Below are 12492 nucleotides of genomic sequence, written 5' to 3'. Positions count from 1 at the left end.
ATCACCAATGTGGCCGCGCAGGCTTCTGCTTCTGTGAGTCTGACGTCCTGCACGTACGTGCAGGACGTCAGACTCACAGAAACAGAAGCCTGCGCAGCCTTCTACATGGAATGTTGCTAGTGGAATAGCAACATTCCATGTAGAATCTCCAATAGTAGCAACATTCCATGTAGAATCTCCAATGGTATCTATTTTACTGTCATAGTAATGCTTGAATGTTTTCACTTATATACACTGTCAGCTAGCACATTTGCTTATTTCCGATCTGAGGAAGAAGGGCAACCTTCGAAAGCTAATCAAGAAATGTATTAAGTTATGTAAGGTATCATCTTATTTTCTTTTCCATGTTTTATTTTGTTTGATTTCTATTGATAACAAAGTTCATGGACGCTAACTATTCTTTATTATTGTCTTTTAAAAATTGCTTGCTTTATATGATACTTATTATCTTTTGCTTTTTACTACGTAAGCCGCACTGAGCCTGCTCTGTGTGGGAAAGCGCGGGGTACAAATGTAATAAATAAATACATAAATAAATATAGCCACGGTTTCTTTTTTATTCTTAGCTTTGATGCCCCTCTTTTTTGTGGTCTAGAGGAAGCTATTCTTGATGTTATCTTTATATCTATGCATCTTTGTATACTGAGTATTGTTATAATATTTCTTTCGTTTCTTCTTCCTGTGTCTATATTTTATTTACTTTATTTTTTTATTTTTGTTACATTTGTACTCCGCGCTTTCCCACTCAAGGCAGGCTCAATGCGGCTACATATTGTATGCAGGTACTTATTTGTACCTGGGGCAATGGAGGGTTAAGTGACTTGCCCAGAGTCACAAGGATATATAAATAACAATGTAATTTAAAAAATAGGGGGGGTAGAAACGGGGCGGATATATGGGTGGGCCATGGGCATCTCCCAGCTGTATGTGTAGTTTATAGAATATTATAAATTATGCGTGTCACTTGGGGGTCCTTTTGTTAAAGGGCAGTAGGGCTACCATGCAGGTAGCACATGCCAAAACAGCACCACCATGGGGTGCACTGAGGCATCTTATGGTATTGCTGCGATCAGCAAGCATCAAACTCCATGATTGAAAATAGAAATTATTACCATGTGCTATTTGCAAGTAATTACTAATTATTGATGCCTTTGATGTGCATAGGTGGCGTGTATGTCTGGGCACCAATTTATACAACTACCTCCTTATAGATTCAAATGTCATAAATATACCTTTTCAAAATGAACTTGCATTAATCTTGCATCCAGTCCTACCCCCCCTGCTTTCTTCCCCCTTCCCATGACTGGTTCCATTGCCCCTCCACAAAGCTAATGTACCAGAAGACCCTTTTTCTATGGGAAATGGAATATTCAGGTTGGGACGTACAAAGGGGCTTGGTCTGGGCATGTTTTGGGTGGAACTGGTAAGGGCCCAAAATATGGACGACCAACTCTGATCACAGAAGGGGAAGGGGCAACCAAATCTAAAAAGACGGAAGGTGGTCTGACTAAGCAGTTGTCCCCCAGTGGTTGCTGACCCCCCTTCCTCCCCCAAATATGAAACTAGCAAGGGATACTGGGCTGTATGACAGTTGTAGGAACTATGAATGTTCATGGTACTAAAACCTTTTTAAAATTAATTTCTTAATAGACCTCTATGCAGAGTTGAAAAGTAGCCTAATGATAAGTGCAGCCTGCTGAGAACCAAAGGACCCACGGGTCCTTTTACTAAGGTGCACCGAAAAGTGGCCTGCGCTGGTGTAGACATGTGTATTGGATGCGCGCAGGTCCATTTTTCAGTGCACCTACAAAAAAGGCCTTTTTCTTAGCCAAAAATGCGGTAAAATAACAATTGGCGCGCTTCCATTTTGGGCCTGAGACCTTACCGCCACCCACTGGCCTAGCGGTAAAGTCTCATGCATTAACTAGGTGGTAATCATCAGCATGCGTACAATGCTAATTACCACCTGGTTAGCACCGCGTGCCAGAATGTTTCCGGGGCGCATAGTGGGCATGCGTAGGAAATGAAATTACCGCCTGGGCCACGTGGTAGCCGGGTGGTAGTTCAAAATTGATGCACGTAGGACACGCGTGCGTGCCTATGTGGCTTAGTAAAAGGGCCCCGAAGGCTCAAATTCCACTTCAGTTCTTTGTGATTTTTTTTTTTTTTTAATTGTGAGCCCTCCAGGGGCAGAAAAATACCTACTGTACCTGACTGTACAAGAAATCTGCAAACCTGAAGGCTATTGAAGAAGTGGAGGAGTGAGTGGCCTAGTAGTTAGGGTGGTGGACTTTGGTCCTGGGGAACTGAGTTCGATTCCCACTTCAGGCACAGGCAGCTCCTTGTAACTCTGGGCAAGTCACTTAACCCTCCATTGCCCCATGTAAGCCGCATTGAGCCTGCCATAAAGCGCAGGGTACAAATGTAACAAAAATAAAATAGATACTATTGGAGATTCTACATGGAATGTTGCTATTCCACTAGCAACATTCCATGTAGAAGGCTGCGCAGGCTTCTGTTTCTGTGACTCTGACGTCCTGCACGTACGTGCAGGACGTCAGACTCACAGAAGCAGAAGCCTGCGCGGCCACACTGGTGATCTGCAAAGGGCCGACTTCTACATGGAATGTTGCTAGTGGAATAGCAACATTCCATGTAGAATCTCAAATAGTAGCAACAGTGGAGGAGTGGCCTAGTGGTTAGGGTGGTGGACTTCGGTCCTGAGGAACTGAGTTCGATTCCCACTTCAGGCACAGGCAGATCCTTGTGACTCTGGGCAAGTCACTTAACCCTCCATTGCCCCATGTAAGCCGCATTGAGCCTGCCATGAGTGGGAAAGCGCGGGATACAAATGTAACAAAAAAATATTAAAAAAATATATTCAGGTACAGTTAGTGGTGTAGCTACGTGGGGCCATGAGGGCCTTGGCCCCCGTAGATTTGGCCCTGGACCCCCCCTGCCAATGACCCTCTCGGCCTCCCTCCCACTGCCAACCTACCTTTGCAGGCGAGGACCCCAACCCCTGCCAGCCAAGGTCCTCTTCTTCCAGTGCAAGGCTTTGTTCCATTTGTGACGCAGGACGTCAGAAAGAGAATGAAGCCTTGCACCGGAAAAAGAGGACCTCGGCTGGCAGGGGTTGGGATCCCCCGCCAGCAAAGGTAAGCGGTGGCGGGGGAGGCTTGGTGGCGGGAGGGGGGTCGAGAGGGTCATTGGTAGGGGGGGGGGGTCAAAGTTGGTGTGGTGGTGGTGGTGGCGGCGGCGGCGGCGGCGGCGGCGGCGGCGGCGGGGGGGGGGGGGGGGGGGCTAAAATGTGCCCCCTCACCTCGGGCTCTGGACTCCCCTCCCGCTGAAGTCTGGCTATGCCCAGGTATTTTTCTGTCCCTGGAGGACTCACAGTTAAACCAACCAACAAACAAAAAATCACAAACAGCTGAAGTGGGATTTAAACCTGGGTCCTCTGTTTCTCAGTCCACTACTCTACTGATTAGGCTACACTTCCTCTCTACATGGGCAACAACCCGGCCATTTTACAAAACAGATGTTCCTAAGCTGCCGCAAAGATCTCCATGTTCTTTGTTTTTACCCATTCATAATTTGGCCATTTTAGTTATAAAATGGATATCAAAATCAAATTTATTCTTATTGATTGCAAAACTCCCATTTTTCAGTGCAGTTTACAATACAACAAAAATCTAGACCAAGAGCTTACAATAGCAAACTGAGGGGTCCTTTTACAAAGCCGTGCCGAAAAATGGCTTGGGGTAGTGTAGGCACGGGTTTTGGGCATGTGTTGATCCATTTTTTAGCGCGCCTGTAAAAAAGGCCTCTTTTTTTGGGGTGCCGAAAATGGACGTGCGGCAAAATCAAAATTGCCGCATATCCATTTTGGGTCTGAGACCTTACCGCCAGCCATAGACATAGCGGTAATATTACAGTACATCATAATAATAAAATCATAAATCAATATATGTTAAAATCTTTCTACACATAAGATAATTTGTTTCCATTCTAATAAAAGATGGAAATGAATTCCACAATGACACTCCCTTAACTGTGGGGTCCTGTGAAATATTTTGGCATGTCCACAGACAGAATCCCCCTTGTAGTGATATACAATCCAGAGCTGGAAAAACTGAGGAAAATCATAAGAGATCTACAAAGGCGATGAAACAGTGCGACAAGGCGGTGGCCGTAGCGAGAAGGTTGCTAGGCTGTATAGAGAGAGGTGTGACCAGCAGAAAAAAGGAGGTTTTAATGCCCCTGTATAAGACGTTGGTGAGGCCCCACCTGGAGTATTGTGTTCAGTTTTGGAGGCCGTATCTTGCGAAGGATGTTAAAAAAATGGAAGCGGTACAAAGAAAAGCTACGAGGATGGTATGGGAGTTGCGTTCCAAGACGTATGAAGAGAGACTTGCTGACCTGAACATGTATACTCTGGAGGAAAGGAGGAACAGGGGTGATATGATACAGACGTTCAAATATTTGAAAGGTATTAATCCGCAAACGAATCTTTTCCGGAGATGGGAAGGCGGTAGAACGAGAGGACATGAAATGAGATTGAAGGGGGGCAGACTCAGGAAAGACGTCAGGAAGTATTTCTTCACGGAGAGGGTGGTGAACGCTTGGAATGCCCTTCCGAGGGAGGTGGTGGAGATGAAAACGGTAACAGAATTCAAGCATGCGTGGGACAGGCATAAAGGAATCCTGTGCAGAAGGAATGGATCCACAGAAGCTTAGCTGAAATTGGGTGGCGGGGGGAAGAGGGGTTGGTGGTTGAGAGGCTAGGATGAGGGAGGGCAGACTTATACGGGGTCTGTGCCGGAGCCAGTGATGGGAGGCGGGACTGGTGGTTGGGAGGCGGGAAATACTGCTGCACAGACTTATACGGTCTGTGCCCTGAAAAAGACAGGTACAAATCAAGGTAAGGTATACACATATGAGTTTATCGTGGGCAGACTAGATGGACCGTGCAGGTCTTTTTCTGCCGTCATCTACTATGTTACTATGTTACTATGTAACCTATACTCCAGGAGGATGAATTACTGAAAGAGATATTCCCATCCCCACCAGTACTGGCCTTCCGACAGCCACCCAATTTAAAACACAAGCTAATCAGAAGTAAACTTCCATCACAGACTGAAAAGGAACAGAAGGGCACACTTTCCTGTAATTTATCCAGTTGCAAACTATGCCAAAACATTTCACAGGACCCCACAGTTATCCACAAAGGAAAGATATTCAACAAAAAGGGATCTTTCACTTGCTCATCTTCCAATGTGGTATATATCATTCAGTGTAAAAAATGTAATGAAGGATGCTATATTGGAGAAACAGGCCAGATGCTTAAGACAAGATTCAATTTACATAGACATCACATGAACAATACAGCCAGTAGGGCCCCCACCCCGGTGGGACAGCACTTCACAGAACCAGGACACTGTACCAGTGATTTCACAGTGAGAATACTGAAAGGTAACTTTAAAACCATACAAGAATGTAAGACCTTTGAAGTCAGAATGATTGAATATTTTAACACCCAACAGAAAGGACTTAACAAGGATCTGGGGTTCCTAGCCCATTATAAACCATAAAGCTGTATGTCTCTGTTGATCACCCACCCCTCACCTATCCACACCCATCCTGTTAGAATATCAATGATATGCTTTGATGTCCCCATGCATACCTCCGACCCACCCCCATCCTCCCACCCTGTCAGACTGTCATAGTAATGCTTGAATGTTTTCACTTATATACACTGTCAGCTAGCACATTTGCTTATTTCCGATCTGACGAAGAAGGACAACCTTCGAAAGCTAATCAAGAAATGTATTAAGTTATGTCCAATAAAAAAGGTATCATCTTATTTTCTTTTCCATGTTTTATTTTGTTTGATTTCTATTGATAACAAAAATTATTGTAACCACATATATACTGATCCGGATATCCCAATTCCATTTAAATGCTCTAACAATAATCCATGATCGACTTCGTCAAATGCAGCCGATATGTTGAATCAAAGTAAAATTACTTGGAGGGGCATAATCGAAAGTGGGTGCCCATCTCCGTGGGCGGCCATGCGAAGGGGCGGGACAAACCGTATTTTCAAAAAAAGATGGGCGCCCATCTTTTTTTCGATAATACGGGTTGTGCGTGGCAAATGCCTAGGATTTGGGCGTTTTTGAGCTGGACACTATCAGTTTTCAGCAATAATGGAAACCAAAGGCACCCAGCTCAAAAACGAACAAATCCAAGGCATTGGGTCCTGGGAGGGGCCAGGATTCGTAGTGCACTGGTCCCCTTCACTTGCCAGGACTCCAACTGGGCACCCTAGGGGGCACTTTTACAAATTAAAAAAAAATTAAAATAGCTCCCAGGTGCATAGCACCCTTCCCTTGTGTGCTGAGCCCCCAAATCCCCCCCAAAACCCACTGCCCAATCGTCTACTCCATTACCATAGCCCTAAGGGGTGTAGGGGGCACCTACATGTGGGTACAGTGGGTTTGGTTTTTTTTTGGAGGGCTCAACATTAACCAGCACAAGTGGAACAGGTAGGGGGGGATGGGCCTGGGTCCGCCTGCCTGACATCCACTGCACCCACTAACAACTGCTCCAAGGGACCTGCATACTGCTGTCAGGGAGCTGGGTATGACATTTGAGGCTCGCATACAGGCTGTCAAAAAAGTTTTTAAAGTTCTTTTTTGTGGTGGGAGGGTGTTAGTGACCACTGGGGGAGTCAGGGGAGGTCATCCACGATTCCCTCCGGTGGTCATCTGGCCAGTTGGGGCACTTTTTTGGGACTTGGGTCATGAAAAAAAAGGGTCCAGCAAAAGCGACCCAAATTCTCGCTTCTGTCGCCCTTTTTTTTCGATTATCGGCCGGAGGCGCCCATCTCTCCTCGGCCGATAAACACGCCCCAGTCCCGCCTTCACCATGCCTCTGACACGCCCCTGTCAACTTTGTTCGTTCCCGCGACGGAGTGCAGTTGAAGACGCCTAAAATCGGCTTTAGCTTATACCTATTTGGGCGCCTTTGCGAGATGGCTGCCCATCTCCCGATATGGGTTGAAATATGGGCGCCCATCACTTTCGAAAATAAGGCCATTGGTTGCCTTACATAGTTGTCCTTTCACAAAGGAAGTCAAAACCAATAAAAGTGTCTCCACACTGTGAGCAGCTCCACATCCAAACTGTGTAAAATGCAAGTTCGAAAACTTGTCCAAATAGCAAGAAAATTGCTGACCAACATATGCTTCAATCAATTTCATTAAGAAAGGTATATTAGCCTCTGGCCAGTAGCTAGAAGGTAAAGTAAGATCTAAACCTGTTCCCTTAGGTATGGGAGTAAAAACAATTTGCCCCATATCTAATGGTAACTAACCAAGTTGTAACAACTCATTAAACCATAATAAAAGCCATTGAAGAGCTACTGGAAGAACAGATGAAAATAGTGCGATGAGACACCTATCTAAAAAACAATAAGAATGAAAAGATCTTGAAAACAGTGAAAAAAAAATCTTTAGTTGTAATTGGTGAAAAAGATTCCCAAACCTGGTCCCCAGGAATGGCCCGCACAGGATTAGTCACATTATAGGATGCCAATATTTTAAAATTGAGCTTATTCTGTGTGTCAGTTCTGAGAGGACTTGGATTACTTTATTAGAAAAAAAAATCTACCAACTCCTTTGCTGAAGGTTTTACACACTGGTCTATACCAGATAAAGTAGAAGAACTAGTTAGATCCTTCACAAGAGCAAACAACCTTTTACTATTAAGGGAAGCAGAACCCACCAATTTACTACAGTAACATTTTCTAGCTTCTTTACTTTCCAAAAAGACTTTACCTCAAGGTCCCCTGTTTTCTGCTAATACCTTTCCAAGTGGCAGCAACCTTATTTCAAAGTCTTCAGATCTTCTGAAAACCAAGGAGACTTCCTAACCAAACTAACCATTTTAGTAAATTATAGGGTTATTTTATCCAAAGTAATGCTAACAGCTTCGTCCAGTAGGACTTCATTGACTCAAAGACAGGCCTAATTGACAACAATAAAGACCTCATCTCAAAGCAGAAATGAGCCTCATCTATCTTGTCCTAGTTAGAATTGATTTAACTGTTTTTTTAAACAATAGGTTTAGACAAACAAATATTCAAAGTAAACGCTAACTTAAAATGGTATGACCAAAGAATAGGCAGCCAAGAAAAGGTAAGATGCAAAAATATTTAAAGAATGTCACTTCTCATGAGTAGGACCATTTTCAAAAAGAGTAAAATCACAAGAATTTTAAAAAGACCTACAATTAGAAACATCAGGATTCTGTAAATGCAAAATTCACACCTCCCAAAATTATTACCCTAGGGAAATGACAGACAGCATAGGAAATATTATCAAGCAATATAGATTCAACTTTAGACCAGGATCCAGGGGGCGATATATAAGAAGTAAACCCACTGCATGAGAACCGGTAGAAGATTTATCACTAAAACTACATAATATAAATTCTAACTCAGAAGAACTAAGAACTTACAGAATTACCTAATACAACATTTAAAAAGCTCTTGTAAATAAGTGCTAAACTTTCACCTTTTTTTACCTTGTCTGGGGGCATGAAGTATCCGATAGCCACAAGGGCATAATGAGGACCTGTTGTCCAACTCTGATAACCAAGTCTCAGTAATAAGTAAAGAGCCCAAATTTGATGAAAACAAAGTCACGCAATAAAATAATTTTGTTATTAACAGATAAAGCATTGACATAGTTTGCAGGAACAGGAGTAAAAATATGCCCCGGCATCAGGGGAAAATCAGTTCTCCCTAAATCTAGAAGAACATGTTTTTATACCATTGATATACATTAGCTCTTTCAAACAACGGATTTTTCCCAGAGTACATGGGCTCCCTCCTGTTACTAAGAACTACAGTACATCAATGCTATAGGGGCACACTAAATCACAATTAACCAAATAATGTTCATTAGAGCAACCAACACGTCTATATTTCAACCTCCTACTATTAATAACTTTTACTGGGATTGGTGTAAAGTCAATTCCATTAATTAATTGCCCATTAAAAATGCCTAGAAGAGCCAAACATAACCACAAGATCCAACGCATGGTTAAAAACAGTCTTAAGTCACAAAATATGTAAAATGCAAGCCTTGCCAGTCCAAAATTCAATAATACCCTAAAAACAATTTTAAAAAAACATTCAAAGAGGCATTCAAAGTAGCGTATGAAGGGGTGTACAAAGAGCATGCCCCTCTGGCATGCCCCTTTGGTACAATGCCTTAGGGCTCAGTTCATCTTTTAAAGTCCCTGGTCAATATCTTCAGGGGGAGTGGTCTTCCTACACACTGAGATGACAAACCTAAAAGTTGTGCGTGAACTGTTAAAAACTGCTAAAGGAAGATACAGTCTTTATGTAGGGGACAAACTCAAAAGTTGTGAGTAAATTGCTAAAAAAAGATGCAGTCTTTATAAAGATTGTACAGCCAAGAGTTAGCTTGAATAGTGTACTACCATGGAGACAGTGTGGCCATTAAAACCAGACTGCGGCTTCCTTTAGTGTTTTTTTTAGCAGTTTACTCACAACTTTTGGGTTTGTCATCTACATAAAGACTCCTGAGGCAGGCACCTTACTGAAACGCAGTGCCGTGTCTAGTCATTTTTAAGAAATAAATTGTGTATGATTACTCACGTCTCCCTGGAATCTTTGGATGTGTCTTGTTGACTCTGCTACTCCCTCGTCTGACACAAGCTAATTGGGAAATTAGCACATGGCCATTAATGGAAAAATAGAAATTGTGACCATTTTACAGTCACGCTAAAAGTGGTTTCAGTGCATGGGAAACCCACACGCTAAAAATAGCGCAGGCTTCTTTTTAGCTTAGCTTTGTAAAAGGGCCCTTTTGTCTCTTGATCTTCTGACTTACGTTGATGCTACTGAGAAGGTTTCTTTTTGTCTCTTCCTAATCCATCCATTGGACTGTGTCTTTTTAGCGAGCTGCCCTACTTCCCCAGCTGGTAAGTTCAATGTGGCACATGGTAGATGGCAGAGCACCAAATATATAACTTTTAACTGTGGGTTTATTAATTAAAAGAATGCTGTGCTGTGTCACTGTGCCAAACTTTAACTTGAGACAAGATGAAAGGCCAGCTATTTGAGCATTGTTGGGACTTTTTCTTTTCCCTTATTCATTTTCTGCTTGGAGTGGAGGAGTAGCCTAGTGGTTAGTGTAGTGGATTATGATCTTGGGGAACTGAGTTCAATTCCCACTGCAGCTCCTTGTGACTCTGGACAAGTCACTTAACCCTCCATTGCCCCTGGTACAAAATAATACCTGAATATATGTAAACTGCTTTGAATGTAGTTGCAAAAACCTCAGAAAGGCGGTATATCAAGTCCCATCCCCCCCCCTTTATTATTATTATTATTTTTTTTTTTTGCAAAAATACTACTTCCTGCTTATTTTTTTTGTTACATTTGTACCCTGTGCTTTCCCACTCATGGTAGGCTCAATGTGGCTTACATGGGGCAATGGAGGGTTAAGTGACTTGCCCAGAGTCACAAGGAGCTGCCTGTGCCTGAAGTGGGAATCAAACTCAGTTCCTCAGTTCCCCAGGACCAAAGTCCACCACCCTAACCACTAGGTCACTCCTCCACTGTTGCTACTATTTGAGATTCTACATGGAATGTTGCTATTCCACTAGCAACATTCCATGTAGAAGTCGGCCCTTGCAGATCACCAATGTGGCCGCGCAGGCTTCTGCTTCTGTGAGTCTGACGTCCTGCACGTACGTGCAGGACGTCAGACTCACAGAAACAGAAGCCTGCGCAGCCTTCTACATGGAATGTTGCTAGTGGAATAGCAACATTCCATGTAGAATCTCCAATAGTAGCAACATTCCATGTGGAATCTCCAATAGTATCTATTTTATTTTTGTTACATTTGTACCCTGTGCTTTCCCACTCATGGCAGGCTCAATGTGGCTTACATGGGGCAATGGAGGGTTAAGTGACTTGCCCAGAGTCACAAGGAGCTGCCTGTGCCTGAAGTGGGAATTGAACTCAGTTCCTCAGGACCAAAGTCCACCACCCTAACCACTAGGCCACTCCTCTCCTCTGACAATAATTAGTGTTTGTGTTAAACGATTGCAGGTGGTCATCAATGTCAGTGACTCTCCAGAGCTAACTAGTGTCTTTAATTTGCATTTAAAAAACTAAAAATAAAGGCTTGTGTTGACCGATGCTGCTGCTGCAGTCACTGCCTCCTCTGGACCCATGCTGACTGATAGTGAACAAGGAGGTGGGGTACTGAAAGAATGTTAGTGAGCAAGGGGGGGGGGGGGTGCTAATTAAAAAATGAGCGAAAAGAGGTTGTAGGAGTAAGGGCGAGAAGGGCCTGGAGAGTGATAGTTGGCAAGAGAGTTGGGAGACAGAGAGATCAAGAGGGTCTGCGGGTGACAGAATGAGAAAAAAGCATGGGAGTATGAGATAATGAGCAAGGTAAGGCTAAGGATGTACAAGAATCAGCAAGGGGGGACAGGAAGTGAGCAAGGGGGGATAGGCACTGAGGGAGACTGATTCTAGAGGCTGCCATCTCTGCTTATAGGCAGGTGGAGAATCATCTTAGCAGAAGGCAGTCAACCATGGTGGCAGGCAGGGCCACCGAGGAGGGGCGGGGGGGGGGGGGGAGGCAAAAATCCTCGGGTCCGGGACTCCAAGGAGGGCCTCACATCAGGGTCTCTCGCCCTCCTGTTTTTTTTTAATGAAGGTGGTCAGATGGCAGACAGAAGGGAGCTGAGGGTAGCTAGGTGGAGACTGGGGACTGCGGCGCAGGAAAGGGAGGCGACAGCAGTAGTGATTGGGGGGAGGCGGTGGTGGGGGAGGGACAGCGGCGATCCTTGGGGGGCTGGAGGCGGCCTTGCCCCTGGCCTGGCTCAGGCTCTCGGCGGCCCTGGTGGCAGGATGTGCAGGGGCAGAGGAAGAAAGCTGCAAAGCTGCAGGTTGAGCAGCAGATCGGACTCAAAAGGTCATTTTTAAAGCATCTACATGTGTAAATAGAGACATTTATAGACATAGACCGCATACATATTCATAGAGATGCTATTTACACAAGTAGATGACTAGCATGCACAGATTTTCAAGACAGAGGGGTTTGGGCAGGCCAAAAATGGTTTTAAGACATCTATATCCCGGCTTTATATAATCAGGATTTAGATGTCTAAGCAATATGGATGTCTAAATGCTGGTTGTCAGATCTCCAAAACATGAATAGAGCTTCTAAAACTAGAGCCAGAAGGTAGTAGGATCACCCAGAACTGGCCCTGCCATTACACATCCTCCTGGGGCAGCAGAATTTTGGGGAGGAGCAGAGTAAGGACTCCAGTGTGAGACAAGAGCAGTTTTGCACCTCCCTCTTCCCTTTCTCCTGCTGGCTGTCCAGCCATGGTCATGGACAGTCACCATCACCCCATCTCCTTCCAGGCCTGAGGCTCC

Source organism: Microcaecilia unicolor, chromosome 6, assembly GCF_901765095.1.
Source record: "Microcaecilia unicolor chromosome 6, aMicUni1.1, whole genome shotgun sequence".
In the NCBI taxonomy this organism is placed as follows: domain Eukaryota; kingdom Metazoa; phylum Chordata; class Amphibia; order Gymnophiona; family Siphonopidae; genus Microcaecilia; species Microcaecilia unicolor.
Note: the sequence above shows the minus strand (reverse complement) of the source record.